The 19,824-nt window shown below is 38.9% G+C and overlaps 1 protein-coding gene and 1 pseudogene across 1 annotated transcript in view; one reads left to right on the top strand and one right to left on the bottom strand.

Moving 5' to 3' along the window:
• Positions 1-19,824, top strand: part of LOC133755728 (zinc finger protein 717-like) — a 49,626-nt gene that overhangs the window by 9,753 nt on the left and 20,049 nt on the right. The gene's annotated exons all lie outside the window — the stretch shown is intronic.
• Positions 4,242-6,137, bottom strand: LOC133755738 (vacuolar protein sorting-associated protein VTA1 homolog; annotated as a pseudogene).

Raw genomic sequence — 19,824 nt, 5'->3', positions numbered from 1 at the left:
GATTCCTTAATGGGTGACAATCTTTGTCCAGATTTCCAGTCTGATAACTCAGCCCAAATTGAGTTGGACTAGTTTGTGTACCCACTTCAGGATTAAGGTGGTCCAAAACTGCCAGTGCCCAATGACTTGGCTGCCTTTATGCTCACTCAAGAGATAAGTCTCTGGGCACGGGTTCCAAGTGGCTTTGCTTGGTCCTCTTCCCTTGATCTCCCTGGTGACAAGCTGATTCTCAGGTAGGCAGGGAACTTGTTGGCTCACAGAAGTCTCCAGATTTCTGCTTTGCACTCATCTGCAAAATATGTGAGTTTTCTCTTGGATCTCAAAAGTCCTGAGTAGGGAGTTTTATTTTGTATTGAGATGTGTCTTTATAAAGACAGGTGTCACTGAATACTGTGTGGCCTCATAATTAACTGAACTCACCCAGGCCTGCATGGAGTTCTGGGATCCTGGCTTCAGGCTGAACATTGCCTGCTGTTAAAAAGTGCAAGAATTAAAAATTATTATTATTTTATGCTCTTATAAAGCTGCAAAAGCATTAACATTGTGCATTTCTGGGTGATTTGAAAATTCTAAATTTGGGCCTGCACCGTGGCTTAACAGGCTAATGCTCTGCCTTGTGGCGCCAGCATACCGGGTTCTAGTCCCGGTTGGGGCGCCGGATTCTGTCCTGGTTGCCCCTCTTCCAGGCCAGCTCTCTGCTATGGCCTGGGAAGGCAGTGGAGGATGGCCCAAGTCCTTGGGCCTTGCACCCGCATGGGAGACCAGAAGTACCTGGCTCCTGGCTTCAGATCAGCAAGATGCACTGGCTGCAGCGGCCATTGGAGGGTGAACCAATGGCAAAAAAAAGGAAGACCTTTCTCTCTGTCTCTCTCTCTCACTATCCACTCTGCCTGTCAAAAAAAAAAAAAAGAAAAAAGAAAATTCTAAATTTGAAATCAATTGTGTTGACTGGCTTTGCAGAGTAGGAAGAAAATAATTGGTTTATTAATTATTTATAAAGAGAGATTATAAAAGAAGCTATTCATTGGTACCAATTGTCTAAGCTTTAGTATTTATGAAACTATGATTTATTTATTTGTTTGTTTATTTATGTTTGACAGGTAGAGTTATAGACAGTGAGAGAGACAGAGAGAAAGGTCTTGCTTCCATTGGTTCACTCCCCTAATGGCTGCTATGGCCAGTGCTCTGCTGATCTGAAGCCCGGAGCAGAGTACTTCCTCCAGGTATCCCATGCAGGTGCAGAGACCCATCCTCCACTGCCCTCCTGGGCCCAGCAGAGAGCTGGACTGGAAGAGGAACAAACAGGACTAGTACCCGGCACCCCAACTGGGACTAGAACCAAGGGTGCTGGTGCCACAGGCAGAGGATTAGCCAAGTGAGCCATGGCATCAACCTATGAATTATTTTATTTTATGAGCTATGTCCACTTGAAGTTGTGAAAGAAAACATACAATGGTGGTTGTAATTCACTTTAACAGACTTTTTGAAAGATTTTATTTATTTCTTTGAGAGGCAGAGTTACAGACAGTGAGAGGTAGAGACAGAGAGAAAGGTCTTCCATCCATTGGTTCACTCCCCAAATGGCCACAACAGCTGGAGCTGCTTGATCCAAAGCCAGGAGCCAGGTGCCTCTTCCCAGTTGCCCATGGGTACAGGGGCCCAAGCACTTGGGCCATATTTTACTTCTTTCCCAGGCCATAGCAGAGAGCTGTAGTGAAAGAGGAGTAGCTGGGACTAGAACCAGTGCCCATATGGGATGCCAGTGCCACAGGTGAAAGATTAACTTACTGCGCCATGGTGCCAGCCCCACAATGCTCTTGAAAACAGAAACATTTATTCCTGAGTCTTTTGATGAGTTAGGCCAATGAAGTCCTGACAGGGCACATATGTCTCTAGAATTAGAGGAGTGCTCATCATTCTCATACTGTGTTCTGTTGCTGTTCAGCCTGTGACAGTGAGACATATAAATAAAAAAAAGATATTCAGCATGTGGTTACCCCACAAGGAGGCTTATCTTGTCTGCATCTGAATAATTTTGATAGTGAGGTGTTTTTAAGTTGCTAAATATTCTCCTAAGTTGTATTTATTTAAAGACTATTAACTTAGTACCATAATTTTTGTTATAATAATTTGATTGCTGATAAGGAATTTACAAAATCATACCCTGACTAGAAGTTTTACTTTGTAACAATCACAGACTAGTAGAAGTCATAAACCATTAACCCTCATTTTTCTAAAATAAGAGGTTGTAATTAATATGAATATATAAAGAATATATTTTTTAAGATTTTATTTATTTGAGAGGTAGAATTACAGATAGAGAGAGGGAGAGACAGAGAGAAAGGTCTTCCTTCCATTGGTTCACTCCCCAGGTGGCTGCAATGGCCAGAGCTGCACAGATCTAAAGCCAGGAGCCAGCTGCTTCTTCCTGGTCTCCCATGTGGGTGCAGGGGCCCAAGCACTTGGGCCATCTTCCACTGCTTTTCCAGGCCATAGCAGAGAACTGGACTGGAAGAGGGGCAACTGGGACTAGAACTGGCACCCATAAAGGATGCCAGCACCACAGGCAGAGGATTAGCCTTTGCATCACATCACCAGCCCGAAGTACATGAAGAATTGAGAACAGAAAATCTACCAACCTCATGGAGTTTATCTCCCTTTCAAAACATTTAATAACCTGTGGGCTGGAGAATACTAATGTAAGGTACTGTAATTAAATTCACACAAAGAAAAGATGTTTTAGGATGTTTTACTTCATTATTTAAGTTAGATACTTTAGGAAATTCTAGATTATTTTGTGGATAAATTGTAATTTCTTTTTTCTTTTTTTTTTTGACAGGCAGAGTGGATAGTGAGAGAGAGAGACAGAGAGAAAGGTCTTCCTTTTTGCCATTGGTTCACCCTCCAATGGCCGCTGCGGCTGGCGCATCGTGGTGATCCAAAGCCAGGAGCCAAGTGCTTCTCCTAGTCTCCCATGCGGGTGCAAGGCCCAAGGACTTGGGCCATCCTCCACTGCCTTCCCGGGCCATAGCAGAGAGCTAGCCTGGAAGAGGGGCAACTGGGATAGCATCCGGCACCCCAACTGGGACTAGAACTTGGTGTGCCGGCGCCACAAGGCGGAGGATTAGCCTGTTAAGCCACGGCGCCAGCCAAATTGTAATTTCTTTTCACAAGTGTATTTGAGTAGAAACACAAGCTTTTATAATCAATTATTTATGTTTAAAACATATGCTTATGTATGTTTTGTATTAAAATAACAGCATTTTATGAAGTTTAGATACATCTTGTTCAATACAAGCCTATAGTTTTTTTTTAAGTTTTATTTAAAAATAATCTTTGTATTTATTTTTTTAACACAGCAAATTTGAGTGACACAGTAAGTCCATAATTTACCACAAAATTCATAAACTTAACAACTGAGTATCTTAAGTCTTATAAATCTGAATCATCCATAGTTATGCACTCAATGGAATGAACTCCTCAGCAGCTGAGAAGAATCTTAACTTAAAAGCACCAACTCTTCAGGCATCTCTACATGCCTCTTTTTTCATTCTCTAAGACATGCAGTCAGACTGCTAGTGCAGCAAATACCAATTCACCTTAAGCTTAATGGATAAGAAAAAGCATTTGGGAAACCAACATTATTAATATTAAGTCTGAAAGCATTTCTACCTCTTTACTGAATGACTTTCCTTTCTGTCAATGTTAAACTCTAATGAATAAAAACTATGTTTTGAACATAATTTTTTTCAGGTTTATCTAGCACTTTAGGACATTTGTATTTGTTTTATAAGCCTTAAGGAAAACAAAAAGATAATCTCTAATCTAGACAATTCTGGAATCTTTCATTAGATTTAGAATTTTACAGCAAAATAATATGATCTGTTTGTCCAAATAGTATGCCTTTTAAAAAATTCTCTTCAGGTATGTAAATTAATAAAGCTTATTTCCAGTATATATTTTCTGTGTTTTCATTTGCTGGAGCAGGGTTCAAAGGGTGTTTTTAGGATCTTGCCAACATCTGCCCTCTGTACCCATAAATTACCAAAGCCATTAAATGGACAATAAAAACTGGTTTAGGCTACTGATGAATGCTTCAAAAGGAATCTGATACACACAGATTTTATTGTCATATTCAACTCAACTGAAGTCTTTCTTGAAATTGTACTCTTGATAGGCTGAAGACAGTAATGGAGTTAATTCTTTATGCCAAAGATACGTGGATCTGTTGTACAAAGGCTTCATTGTCTGTCAGTCATCAGTAACTTGAGGTCTTTCTGTATATTCTGAATGGCAGTGTTTGCATCTTCATATTGTAAAGCACTGCTAGCATATTTGCAGTATTTCTGAGCTCTAACAAACTCCTCAGGTTTGAGGTGGATATAGCCTTGGGAAACCATACTGAAAAGTGCAGGATCAATGGCTGGAATAGTCTATAGAGCAGGTTGGATAGTATTCCTTGTTACACCCATGCTATGAGGCACTTTTGCTGGTGTGTAGGCTAGGGCATGTGCACCCAGAGGACCCTGTATTCAACTATAGCTGTCTGATGGCATGCTGCCTGGGTCAAATGCTGAAGATGATGATGGCTGAGGTGTGTTGAATGGGCAGAGATGCTACTACAGCATCTTCATTTTCTTCACCATCAGTATCTTCCTCAATTGCAATAGGGCCTACTTGAGGAGTCTCCTCATTGTTTAAGCAATTATGGATATATGTTACCTTCCACCTTGCATACTTCATGTGTTTCACATTTTCATCAGTGTTATGTTAAGCACGGTTATGACATCTGTTAAAAGACTTGCAGTATAGAAGAACATGATCATGTTTTTTGTGAAATCACCCAGCACAATGTTCATTGTCTGCATATATAAACATTTTCCAAGAATAATTCCCCAAATGGGCAGAACCAACTACTCCTTGGGTAATAGCTTATTATCACCCCCACTGTTTCTTTTTGTTGTTTTTGTGAAGAATCTGAGCCTGGGTCAAGGCGTAGCTATTTTAGACTAGGCCTCCATCTTGTAACTCAGGCCTGACCAGACCCTGAACCCTTTGGCAAAATCTCCTGAAAGAAGAAAAATAAACTCCCCTTGTGATAAACTCCCCTAGCAACAGCCAATCAGCAGATAGCAGGGAAATACCTGCTATCCAGATGTCTTTTCCAGGTGTATTTTTAGGCCATTAAGGTGATTGATAACATCCCCAAACCCTGCAGTTTGGAACATACACCCTCATGGCTTGGACCCTACACTTTAGCCAATCATTTTAAAAAGCATCAACCCCAAAGCCATCTAACCACCTTTACTAGGTCTATTCCCACTACTGGATTTACTAATCAATTTTAAGAGATGTTCTTTAAATTCTCACAGCATGAGATAATTTGCTGATGGTGCTATAATGTATAGAATGTCTCTGAAAACCCTATATAAACCCCACAAAGGAAATGGGATGGGTCCTCATCAGATGACCATTGTGATGATTGGAGGAGTGGACCCTAGATTGAGCTAGAACAATAAACCTCTTTGCTTTTGCATCATTGAAGTCTCTCATTGGGATAATTGAGTCCTATCCAAGTCCGGCCTAATAGTTGTTGTTAAGATTTATTTATTTATTATAATGGCAGAATTACAGAAAGGTAGAGAGACAGAAAGAGAGTCAGCCTCTGCCATCCACTCCCCAAATGGCTGCAATGGCCAGAGCTGTGCTGATCTGAAGCCAGGAGCCAGGAAATTCTTCCAGGTCTCCCACATGTGTGCAGGGGCCCAAGGACTTGGGCCATCTTTCTACTTCTTTCCCAGGCCAGAGCAGAGAGCTGAGTCAGAAGTGGAGCAGCTGGGACTTGAACTGGAGCACATATGGGATGCCATCACTGTAGGCCAGGGTTTTAACCTGCTGTACCACAGTGTCAACCCCCCACCTATTTATTAAGAGCTCCTAACTGACCTGTTAATTTTGATAAAAATTTATGACACCCAGGAGTTTTATTATCAATCTTCATTCTAATTTGCATGGCATATAAATGACCCCCTTGGTGAAATATGTAATGATCAAACAATGACTACCAACAAACACCCCTCAGATCATTTCTTGAGCAACTGTTCAGTAATAGGCCACCACAGGGTCCTACTTGTCATGCTCCTGAACCATCAGGTGATGCTGTATGTTCTTTTATTTTTTAAATTTTTTTTATTTTATTTTTTTATTTTGACAGGTAGAGTTATAGACAGTGAGAGACAGAGAGAAATGTCTTCTTTCCAAATGTTCTTGGTATTTTGATTGAGATCACATTGAATCTGTGAATTGCTTTTGAGGGGCTGGCACTGTGGAATAGTAGTTTGAACCTCTGTGGCATTGGCATCTCATGGATGCCAGTTTGGGTCCCAGCTGGTCCTCTGATCCAACTCTCTGCTTATGGCCTAGGAAGGCAGTGGAAGATGGCCCAAGTGCTTGGGCTCCTGTATCCACATAGGAGATGAGGAGGAAGCTCCTAGCTCATGGGTTCAGATCAGCCCAGCACCAGCCATTACAGCTATTTGGAGAATTAACCAACAGGTAGAAGGCATCATTTTTTGTCTCTCCGTCTCTCTATAATTTCCTCTCAAATAAATAAATGATTGTAAAAGTAAAATTAAAAATAATTTCTATTGGTAGAATGGGAATTTTGATGATATTAGTTCTTCTAATTTATGAACATCAAAGATTTTTCCTTTTTTTGTGTTTTCTTTTTTTTCTTTAATGTTTTATAATTTTTCTTATAGAGATCTTTCACACCCTTGACTAAATTTATTCCAAGGTAATAAAAAATTTTATGGTTATTGAGAATGGCACTGATCTGATAAGTTATTTTTCAGCCATGGCATTTTTGTGTATATAATGGTTATTGATTTTTGTGTGTTGATTTCATATTTTACAACTTTACCAAACTTTCTTGTGAGTTTCAATAATCTCTTGGTGGAGTCTTTTGGTTTCCCGATATTTAGGATCATATCATCTGCAAACAGGTTATTAGGCTTTCTCCTTTCTAATTTGTTTTCCTTTGATTTCTTTTTCTTGCGTTATTGCCATGGCTAAAACTGTCAGTAGTGTATTGAACAGCAGTAGTGATGGAGAGCAACTTTGGTTTCAGATCTTAGTGGAAATGCTTCCACGATTTCCCATTCAATATGATATTGGTTGAAGATTTGTCATATATTGCCTTGATTGTGATAAGGAATGTTCCTTCTATTCCCAACTTGCTTAAGGTTTTTATAATGAAAGGTTGCTTTTTATCAAATACTTTCTCTTCATTTATTGATCATCATGTGGTTTTTATTCTTTAGTTTGCTAGTGTCACATATCACATTTATTGATTTGCATATATTGAACTATCCCTGCATACCCTGGGTACATTCCACTTGGTCCAGGTAAATTATCTTTATGATCTGTTGTTGGATTTTATTAGCTAGTATTTTGTTGAGAATTTTGGGATCTGTGGTTATCAGATTTAATGTTCTTTAATTCTCTTTCTCTATTGTATCATTTTCTGGTTTAGAAAATAAGGTGACGCTGGCCAAATAGAAGGAGTTTGGGAATACTCTTCTCTTTCAATTGCTTTGAATAGCTTAAGAAGAATTGGAATTAGTTCTATTTTTAAAAGTCTGGTAGACTTCAGCAGTGAAGCTTTCTGGTCTTGGGCTTTTCTTTGGAGGGTTTTTGTTACTGATTCAATATCTGTCTTGGTTTTTTGTTTGTTTAGGTTTTCTATATGTCTTCATGGCTCAATTTTTGTACCTAGCATGTGTCTTGATTTCTTCCAGGTTTTCGAATTTGTTTGTCATTGAATGTGATGCCCACATTCTATATTGCAGTGCTAATCTAAGTTTTCAGTGTTTCACTTCCAAACTAGTTTCCTGCTTAATATCTCTGGGAAGCATGGGGTAGTGGCTTAAATTCTTTAGTTCCTTTCACCTAAGTGCAAGATCTACTACTTATTAGGGGATGTGAGAGCCTGGTCCAGCCACAGCTGTTGCAGACATTTAGAGAGTGAACCAACATATGGAAGACCTCTCTTCCTCTCTCTCTTCACCCACTTTCTGTGTTTCTTTGCCCTTTCTAAAATCATTTTAAAAGTTATTTACTTCTTTATTTGAAAGTCACAGTTAGAGAGAGAGAGAGAGAGAGAGAGAGAAAGACATAGAGAAATCTTCCATCATCTGTTTCATGCCTCTGGTGTCTCCAATGGCCAGTGTAGGGCCAGGTTGAAACCAGGAGCTTCTTTTGAGTCACCCATGGGGGTGGCAGGAGCCCAAGTACTTGGGCTATCTTCCACTCTATCAGGCCATTAGCATGAAGCTAAATCAGAAGTGGAACACCTGTGATTTGAACTGGTGCCTATATGGGATGCCAGTATAACAGATGGCAGCTTTGTATACTGCAGCACACCAGCCCCCTCTCTGCCTTTCAAATAAACAAATCTTTAAAAAAGAATTGAAAATGTCCTTAAGATAGTAAAGGTCATCATGATTGAGCACTGAAGAATCTATTGAAATTATTACATTTAAAAAAATTATTTATATATTTGAAAGGCAGTGTTAGAGTGAGAAAGGGAGAGACTGATCTTCCTTCTGGTTTATTCTCCTCCAAAATGGCTGCAATGACTGGGGCTAGGCCAGGCTGATCTCATGAGATAGAAGCTTCTTCCAGATATCACATGGGTTCAGGGGCCCAAGCATTTGGGCAATCCTTTGCTGCTTTCCCAGACACATAAGTAGGGAGCTGGATAAGTTTGGAGCATCAATATCTGTGACATCCTCCTTGCAGTACAAGGATATAGAGCCCATCTGGCACAATTAATGTCCTATTTATGGGTGGGCCAAGTATAACAGCTTTCAACTCTCAAGGTTTGGACTAGATGGGTTCTGAGGAATTGTGTTATAACAGGTATAAATCCATAACTCTTGGTTTAAGCTTTTGTTAGCAGATAATGGCTGTGACTACTTTGGGTCTCGGGATTGTCATCAATGAAGGCATCCAGATTAATAGTTATGAGATCAACAGTCAGCAGAATGGTGTCCAGCTGAACTTAAATGGTTTTTCTTTTTTATTGTTAGAATAGTGACCTCCTGCAGTACCCTGGCATCTGGACATAGACAGTAGACATTGGAAGCCATCCCCTCTGCCAAAAGGAGTATGCCAAGTTTTGGGTCCATCATTTATTAAGGAGGCCTTAGTAGCCATTCTCACATTTTACTATTATATATCCATGGCCAAAGTCCTACTAGACATCAAGGTTTGTAGAATCACAGGCTCAAGGTGTGTAGGTGACTGTTTTTCCAGTATAGCATAGTTAATAGCCATCTAATTTAATTTTACTGGCACATGGCAAGGTTCCAAGAGAGGTTATTTCTTGCATCACACCCTTGAGAAGTAATGGATATCATAGATGATGCAAAGAATTTAGAAGGCATATGAGCTCCACAAGTGAAGAATTCATTGAGAGCACTAATGATAGTGCCTACAGAATTTAATTTGACTGAATTTTAGCACTTTTCATTGGAAGGGGGGCCAGTTAAGCTGGGCTGATTTGTAGCACCCATGACAATTAATTTTTTTAATGAGGCATGCATTGCACCAAAACCCAGGAAGGACTAAAAGGTATTAGCGTTGTATGTTCTTCACAAGTCTGTCAAATAGTCTCATTCAGGGAGGAAGTCATCAATGTGATGTGTTCTTGTGCTCCTGATAAAAGGTGAGTACAGTTAAATTCTTTGCAAAAATTGTGTTTGATGGCAAAGTCAATGAGATGCTCATGTATAGCCTAGAAGTGTCTTTTCAAAGTGAAGGCAAACTAGACTAAGGAGCTGTTGGAAAAGCTTTGAGCAAAACACATTTGCCACTTTTGTAATAGTTAAGATGGGTCATTTATCTATTAAGAGGCATCAGATATATTAATATTAGATATAAAGTATGGTGGACATAATCGATGGCATATAGCATTAAGATTTTAGTAATCTACCATGAGATGCCATTTACTTTTTTCCAGATTCAACAGGTAAAATTGGGCTGCCAAGTGGTAAAGAGCTGGAATAATCACCTTTTTGTTAATTAAATCTAATGTAATAAATTTTAATGCATGAAGACATTGAGTTTTTTTTTTTATTATGTCATCTTAATTATTTTAGTTTGGGACCTGTGGAGTGTTATTTTCCCTAGTTAAGTTGTAGCTTAACATTTTTATTTTAATAATTACTTGCTGTATTAGGCCATCTCTCCCACCTGTGGGATTTTTTGAGTACATCTGACTATTGGAAATTTAGGTAATACTATAATTAAAATGAGATGTACCAAATAAATTATTTTTTTCTTCTGATACATATTTTGGAACTTTTCTAAAATGGTATTGAGTACCCTGTTTAAATTTGGGATCCCCTGGGTAAGACTTATTTGAGCCACATTACTGATTACATCTATGAAACTCTGAATAACTGCATCTAGAACCTGGAAAAGTTAATGTCTTATGCTGAAGAGACATAAGAATCAATGTTTCTTTATCTTTTAATTATATAATTTACAAATAAATTTTAGATCTCTAAAAGGATGAAATTATGTACTTTTCAGAAATTTATACCTATATATAACTGTAATTTATACATTTTACATTTTCCTCCTTTAGGTTTTTAATAAGATTTATTAGGGCTGGCACTGTGGTGTGGGTAGAGGCCCACACATTTGGGCCATCTTTTGCTCCTATTTTCCCAGGTTCAATAACAGGGGGCTGGATCAGGAGTGGAGAGATTGGGACACAAACTGGCACAAACATGGGATGCCATTCCCACCTAGTAAAACTTGGTCAGATAACACTGGTTGTTTCTATTAGTGACATTTCTATTAGTGATAAGTAGCTCAAGCTTGACCTCAAATTTAGTCCTTGTAGGATGCTGAATTAGTTTCACTCTGTGATCATCACTCTCTTTATATCTTAGGGACTATATTTTTCATTATTGATTCAGTAAAATCAAGTGTTAGAGCTCCTATTTCCAAGTGTTTGAAATTATAAATGCTGGTCATTACTCAGAAGGTTTAAGTAGGGGTTAGTGCCGTGGCTCACTTGGTTAATCCTCCGCCTGTGGCACCGGCATCCCATATGGACACCAGGTTCTTGTCCAGGGAGGGCAGTGGAGGATGGCCCAAGTGCTTGGGCCCCTACACACACATGGGAGACCAGAAAGAAGCACCTGGCTCCTGGCTTCAGATTGGCACAGTGCCGTCCATAGTGACCATTTGGGGAGTGAACCAATAGAAGTAAGACCTTTCTCTCTGTCTCTCTCATTGTCTATTACTCTGCCTGTCAAATAATAATAATAATAAAAAAAGATGTATTTAAAACCAGTGAGAGGAAATGAGTTGTAAAAGATCAATCAACAACAATTGAGTGTTGCCTGCTGCCTGCCCACTTTCTTCTCAGGAATCCCCACAGAATTTACAACCGAAATTCCAAAATCACCAACTCCTGCTGTCAGAAGTGTGTGGCTACCACTATAGGGAGCAATAATTTTCAGAAAGGACAAGAGAATCCACTATTTCATGATACTATTCTTGTTTGATGCCTAAAACTTCATTTTCTGTTTACATTGTATGATGCTGGGAACTAAGTAATAATTTTCTTCTGGGTCTGAGATGAAGTTATTTAAGATAGAAGTTCAAAACTGATGTCCCTCAATTTGAAGAATGAAGTCACTGAAAGGCAATTACCAGATCAGTGATGATATAGGCATTTGAATAGCACAATTCATACACTATCCATAGAACAAATGACTAATAGCTGTGGGCCAACAGTCAATGGCCCATGAGACCATCACTCAAATCCTCAAGAGTTTGACTATAATTTCATGCCAATTCTCATTTAGACAAGAGGAGTAAAAGCAGGAGCTCCATGATACCTTTATATTTGTCTCTTGCCTAATTTTTTGGCAGAAACCGCAACTTAAGTGCAGTTTTGTTTTGTTTTGTTTTGTTTTTTTTTTTGATATAGCTTTGTTAAAAATATACAGATAACTGGATTGATGGACAGATGAATTTCAGGAAGTTTTGGGTAAAGAATTACCAGATAGCACAGTTTTAAATATTCACAAAGATTTTACAAGGCATTCACCCTGTTTTCCAGCCATATTAATCCACCAAATTATTACTATTTTACTGTGAAATATGATCCACAAATTGTTTTAGTAGGTAAGATCAAGAATCATTTTAAAGGATTAAAAATGATTTATTCAGGGATATTATTTTCTTCTTTAAACACTGAAGTTAAAAAGAGTCCTTGGGTTTTTTTTTTTTTTTTTCCAGGTATCTGTAGAAGTATTTGAGGTTTTACAACACTCTGGCCTCAGAATCAGCCCTTAAGGCATTCAGATCTGGCTGAAGAGCCCATGAGAGTATTGTAGGCATGGAAATCCAAGATACCATGGAGAAGAAAAAAAAAAAAGAAAGAAGAAGAAGACCTAAATGAAAGATCTCTGTGAGTGAGATCCCAGTGGAAAGAACAGGGCCATCAAAGAAGGAGGTACCTTTCTCTGAAGGGAGGAGAGAACTTCCACTTTGACTATGACCCTATCGGAATAAGACCAAAGTCAGCGAACTCCAAAGGCTTCCATAGCCCTGGCAACTCATGACTAGAGCCTAGAGAGATTACTGACGCCATGAACAGGAGTGTCAAATTGTTAAGTCAGCAACAGGAGTCACTGTGTACTTACATCCCATGTGGGATCTGTCCTTAATGTGTTGTCTAATGTGCAGTGATGCTGTAACTAGTACTGAAACAGTATTTTTACACTTTGTGTTTCTGTGTGGGTACAAACTGATGAGATCTTTACTAATTATATACTGAATCAATCTTCTGTATATAAAGATAATTGGAAATGAAAAAAAAACCTGGTGTTAAATTGGAAATGGCATAGAAAATTAATTATTTTTTTAAAAAAATATTATGTAGGATCTCTGTATTTAATGTGCTGTACACTGTTATTTAATGCTATAACTAGTACTCCAACAGTATTTTTTTTTTCACTTTGTGTTGCTATATGGGGGCAAACTGTTGAAATTGTTACCTAATATATACTAAACTGATCTTCTGTATATAAAGAGAATTGAAAATGAATCATGATGTGATTGGAAGGGGAGAGGGAGTGGGAAAGTGGAGGGTTGTGGGTGGGAGGGAAGTTTTGGGAGGGGGAAGCCATTGTAACCCATAAGCTGTACTTTGGAAATTTATATTCATTAAATAAAAGTTTAATAAAAAAATCAAAAAAAGAAGTATTTGAGGTTTTAGAACCACAATTTAATTATGAGAATTGAAAAAGTAATAAAATATTTAATGGCAATTTCCAAAAATTCTATCCACATTTTAATTTCTCCACTTATAGTGTGTTTCTTTTCTTCTTTTCTTTCTTTTTTTTGGACAGGCAGAGTTAGGCAGTGAGAGCGTGAGAGAGAGAGAGAGAGAGAAAGGTCTTCCTTTTTCCATTGGTTCACACCCCAAGTGGCCACCATGGCCAGTGCGCTGCGCTGATCCAAACCAGGAGCCAGGTGCTTCCTCCTGGTCTCTGATGCAGGTGCAGGGCCCAAGGACCTGGGCCATCCTCCACTGCACTCCCGGGCCACAGCAGAGAGCTGGACTGGAAGAGGAGCAACTGGGACAGAATCCAGCACCCCAACCAGGACTAGAACCTGGGGTGCCGGCGCCACAGGTGGAGGATTAACCAAGTGAGCTGTGGTGCTGGCCAACTTATAGTATGTTTCTTTCAAATGTATTTGCCAAGCCAGGAATTAATGAGGAATTGGAATATTATGTGAGCACTTCATGTGGTTAGACAAGTTTTTATGTATCCCTGCTGTATCCTAAGAGGTTGATTTTCCAGCAAATTTCTTCCTAATGGAGGTGTGCACTGTTTTACAGGGAAAGTTGCTTCATTAGCCCATGATGTCAACAGGGAAAGATCATGAAAAGTCTCCTTTATTTTCCTTCTCAGCATATGCCATTGCAACCACTCCCACCATATTTAAAGAATTTCTGGTCCTGAAGCTGTCCTCATATTGCTCAAGGACTGTGTGATTGGTTTCTATGTCTGTGAATGTTAGTGTGGGGGTAAAAGGAACTTTGGAGAGCAGGACAGGTTCCTGTCTCTTGTTGGCATAGGTGCAGATGTAGATTGGAGGCATTATAATCTCTCATTCAGGTACACCCTATAGACCTTGGCTGGTTCAGGAAGGGATACCAATGGTAGATCCTCAGTTCCAAAGACATAGAAGAAATGAATAATGTTGAATTTTCAAGGATTTTTTTTTTTTCAGAAGATGAGGGGCTGGCGCTGTGGCTCAATGGGTTAACGCCCTGGGCTGAAGTGCCAGCATCCCATATGGGCATCGGTTTTAATCCTGGCTGCTCCACTTCTGATCTAGCTCTCTGCTGTGGCCAGAGAAAGGAGTAAAAGATAGCCCAAGTCCTTCAGCCCCTACACCCATGTGGGAGACCCAGAAAAAGCTCCTGGCTCCTGGCTTCAGATCAGCACAGCTCCATTGTGGCCATCTGGGAAGTGAAACAGTGGATGGAAGACCTCTCTCTCTCTCTCTCTCTCTACCTCTCTCTGTAACTCTGCCTGTCAAATAAATAAAAATAAATCTTTTAAAAAAAAAAAGTATATGAGGTGTCTGACAGAAGACCAATGGGTCTCCAGATATACAGAAAGGGGTTCTAAAATTTCTGTAGACAACTGGTCTCATACAAGATGGCCTTGGGATGTAGATGGATATTCAGACCATTTGAGCTGAATTGTATATGAGCTGAATGTAGGTTGCACCTCTGTCACTGTTTACTCATCTTTAAGATGAGTATAGCAATAATATTAGTGAAATGTCCTTATTGTGAGATGTGTGCCGGCTGACTTACACTGTATTGCAATTGCATTTATGGGGTTTCTGGTGTATCTCCTTTAAATGAAGTTTCTGGTTTCCTGCACTGTATAGCCTGTCAATAGCTACTCATTTGAGGTTACAGAACTTATACATTGCATAGTTTCTGGGAACATTGAAGTTTGGGTACTGGGGAACAGTCCCATTTCCTTTGGAAGTGAGAAGTTGTTATGGTATTTGAAGAAGAGAGCTCAATAAATAGGAATCTTTTCTAACAGAATACAACTTAATGCTCTCTGAGATAACACCTTAAGACTAAGAGCAGAGACAAGAGTCATTAAAAAGTAAAGATCCTAGTTGCATTGTCCAAGCAGTTATGGATCATACTGACCAGAGTGAACAAGATATACTTGATATTAACTTACCTCATCCATTAGTTTTCAAGGCTTGGTGGTAATAGAAGTTCTGGACCAGCATTCAAAAGAGAGTTGTGAATGGATTAGAAAGACAGTGGTCTTAATGATGCAGCCTGGGGTGGAGGGATAACCTCTCCTATCTGAGAGTCACCATCTGCATTGCTTCCTACCACATGCCCATTAATTCATTCCACTATCATGATCTCTAGAAATGGAGGTCTGTGAAACCTACTCTGTCATATACTTGGTACCTGGGCTATGCTGCCCCCTGTATTCCTTTTCTCTTTATCTTTTATTTAATAAATATAAATTTTCAAAGTACAGCTTTTGTATTACAGTGGCTTCCCCCCCCATAACTTCCCTCCCACCCACAACCCTCCCATCTCCCACTCCCTCTCCCATTCCATTCACATCAAGATTCATTTTCAATTCTCTTTATGCACAGAAGACCAATTTAGTATATATTAAGTAAAGATTTCAACAGTTTGCACCCACACAGAAACACAAAGTGTAAAGTACTGTTTGAGTACTAGTTGTAGCATTAATTCACATTGAACAACACAATAAGGACAGAAATCCTACATGGGGAATAAGTGCACAGTGACTCCTGTTATTGATTTAACAATTGACACTCTTGTTTATGGCCTCAGTAATCACCCTAGGCTCTTGTCATGTGTTGCCAAGGCTATGGAAGCTTTTTGAGTTCACCAACTATAATCTTACTTAGACAAAGTCATAGTCCAAGTGGAAGTTCTCTCCTCCCTTCAGAGAAAGGAACCTCCTTCTTTGATGGCCCATTCTTTCCACTGAGATCTCACTCACAGAGAGCTTTCATTTAGGTTTTTTTTTTTTTTTTTTTGGCTGGATTGTCTTGGCTTTCCATCCCTAAAATACTCTTATGGGCTCTTCAGCCAGATCCGAATGCCTTATGGGCTGACTCTGAGGCCAGAGTGCTGTTTAGGACATCTGCCATTCTATGAGTCTGCTGTGTATCCTGCTTCCCATGTTGGATCATTCTCTCCTTTTTAATTCTCAGTTAGTATTAGCAGACACTAGTCTTGCTTATGTGATCCCTTTGACTCTTTATCCTATCATTATGATCAATTCTGAACTGAAACTGATCACTTGGACTAGTGAGATGGCATTGGTACATGCCACCTTGATGGGATTGAATTGGAATCCCCTGGCACGTTTCTAACTCTACCATTTGATGCAAGTCAGATTGAGCATGTCCCAAATTGTTGCTCTCCTCCCTCTCTTATTCCCCCTCTTATATTTAACAGAGGTCACTTTTCAGTTAAATTTAAACACCTAAGAATAATTATGTTTGAATTACAGAGGTCAACCAATAGTATTAAGTAAAACAAAGAACTACTAAAAGGGATAAAGTATTAAGTTGCTCATCAACATTCAGTACAAGGGGTGAGCAAGTCACTGTTTCTCATAGTGTCCATTTCACTTGAACAGGCTTCCTTTTAAGTGGTTGGTTAATTGCCACTGATCAGGGAGAACATATGATATTTGTCTCTTTGGGACTGGCTTATTTCACTCTGCATGATGTTTTCCAGATTCCTCTATCTTGTTGCAAATGACTGAATTTCATTGTTTTTTTTTTCCTGCTTTATAGTATTCTATAGAGTACATGTCCCATAATTTCTTTATCCAGTCTACTGTTGATGGCATTTAGGTTGATTCCATGTCATAGCTATTGAGAATTGAGCTGCAATAAACATTAAGGTTCAGACAGCTTTGTTATGTGCCAATTTAATTTCCTTTGGGTAAATTCCAAGGAGTGGGAGGGCTGGGTTGTATGGTAGGGTTATATTCAGGTTTCTGAGGAGTCTCCAGACTGACTTCCATAGTGGTTTTACCAGTTTGCTTTCCCACCAACAGTGGGTTAGTGTCCCTTTTTCCCCACATCCTCTCCAGCATCTGTTGTTGGTAGATTTCTGTATGTGAGCCAATCTAACTGAGGTGAGGTGAAACCTCATTGTGGTTTTGATTTGCATTTCCCTGATTGCTAGTGATCCTGAACATTTTTTCATGTGTCTGTTGGCCATTTGGATTTCCTCTTTCAAAAAATGTCTCTTGATGTCCTTGGCCCATCTCTTAAGTGGGTTGTTTGTTTTGTTGTTGTGGATTTTCTTGATTTCTTTGTAGATTCTGGTTATCAACCCTTTATCTGTAGTATAGTTTGCAAATATTTTTCCCATTCTGTTGGTTGCCTCTTCACTTTCCTGACTGTTTCTTTTGAAGTACAGAAACTTCTCAATTTGATGCATTCCCAATTGTTAATTTTGGCTTTGATTGCCTGTGCCTCTGGGGTCTTTCTAAGAAGTCCTTGTCTATGCTTATATCTTGCATGGTTTCTCCAATGTTCTCTAATAATTTGATGGTGTCAGGTCATAGATTTAAGTCTTTAATCCATGTTGAGTGAATTTTTGTGTAAGGTGTAAAGTAGGGTCCTTGCTTCATGCTTCTGCATGTAGAAGTCCAGTTTTCCTAGCACCATTTATTGAATAGACTGTCCTTACTAAGGTATTGGTTTTGGATCCTTGATCAAATATAAGTTGGCTGTAGATGTTTGGATTGATTTCCAGCGTTTCTATTCTGTTCCATTGGTCTATCCATCTGTTTCTGTACTAGTACCATGCTGTTTTGATGACTATTGCCCTGTAGTATGTCCTTATATCTGGTATTGTGATGCCTCTGGCTTTGTTTTTGTTGTACAAGATTGCTTTAGCTATTTGAGGTCTTCTATGTCTCCATATGAATTTCAGCATCATTTTTTACAGATCTGAGAAGAATGTCTTCGGTATTTTGATTGATATTGCAATGAATCTATAAATCACTTTTGGAAGAATGGACATTTTGATGATATTGATTCTTCCAATCCATGAGAATGGAAGATTTTTCCATTTTTTGGTATTCTCTTCTATTTCTTGCTTTAAGATTCTGTAATTTTCATCATAGAGATCTTTAACATCCTTGGTTAAGTTTATTCCAAGGTATTTGATTATTTTTGTAGCTATTGTGAAGGGGATTGATCTTAGTAGTTCTTTCTCAGCTGTGGAATTGCCTGTGTATACAAAGGCTGCTGATTTTTGTGCATTGATTTTATATCGTGCTACTTTGCCAAACTCCTTTATGCGTTCCAATAGTCTCTTAGTAGAGTCCTTTGGATCCCCTAAATAAAGAATCATATTGTCTGCAAAGATGGAAAGTTTGACTTCTTCCTTCCCAATTTGTGTCCCTTACTTTCTTTTTCTTGCCTAATGGCTCTGGCTAAAACTTCCAGAACTATATTGAATAGCAGTGGTGAGAGTGGGCATCCCTGTCTGGTACCTGATCTCAATGGAAATGCTTCCAACTTTTCCCCATTCAATAGGATGTTGGCCATGGATTTTTCATATATTGCTTTGATTGTATTGAGGAATGTTCCTTCCATACCCAGTTTTCTTAGAGTTTTCATCATGAAAGTGTGTTGTATTTTATCAAATGCTTTGTCTGCATCTATTGAGATAATCATGGTTTTTCCTCTGCAGTTTGTTAATGTGGTGTATCACATTGATTGATTTGCAAACAATGAACCATCCCTGCATACCAGGGATAAATCCCACTTAGAATGGGTGGCTGATCTTTCTGATGTGTTATTGCATTCTATTAGCCAGGATTTTATTGAGGATTTTTGCGTCTGTGTTCATCAGGGATATTGGTCTGTAATTTTCTTTCAGTGATGCATGTTGTTTAATCTCCATGTGTTTGCATATGCTTTCAGGATTCCTGAGTTGCTAATTTCTCACTTCATTTCACTGTGGTCTGAGAAGCTGCATCCTATGCTTTTAATTCTTTTCAATTTGCTGAGACTTGCTTTATGGCCTAGCATGTGGTCAATCCTGGAGCAGGTTCCATGCACTGCTGAGCAGAATGTAAATTCTTTAAGTGTAGGATTGAACTTTCTATTTCTGAGAGTGGAGTATGAAGTACCCCACTACTATTGTATTGGAGTCTATGTCTCCCTTTTGAGTCCCTTAACATATATTTTAAATAAACTAGTGCCCTGTAATTAGGTGCATATACATTTATAATAGTTACATCTTCCTGTTGAATTGATCCCTTAATCATTATATAGTGCCCCTCTTTGTCTCAATAGTTTTTGTGTTAAAGTTTATTTTGTCTGATATTAAGATGGCTACACCAGCTCTTTTTTCATTTCTGTTGGCATGGAATATCTTTTTCCAGCCTTTCACTTTCAGTGTGCATGCATCTTTGTTGGAAAGATGTGTTTCTTGTGAGCAGCAAATAGATGGGTTTTGTTCCTTAATCCATTCAGCCAGTCTGTGTCTTTTAACTGGAGAGGTATGGCCATTAACATTCAATGTGACTGTCGATAAGTAGCAACTTTGTCCTGCCATTTTCCCAAAGGTATTTCTAATATATGTTTTGAATTTCATGTGATCTTTTACTGGGAGGTTTTCTTCCTTTACCTTCTTTCATATTGATGGCTGTGTTTCTATGTGTA

Source organism: Lepus europaeus, unplaced genomic scaffold, assembly GCF_033115175.1.
Source record: "Lepus europaeus isolate LE1 unplaced genomic scaffold, mLepTim1.pri SCAFFOLD_92, whole genome shotgun sequence".
In the NCBI taxonomy this organism is placed as follows: Eukaryota; Metazoa; Chordata; class Mammalia; order Lagomorpha; family Leporidae; genus Lepus; species Lepus europaeus.
Note: the sequence above shows the minus strand (reverse complement) of the source record. Positions and strands in the feature narration are given on the sequence as shown.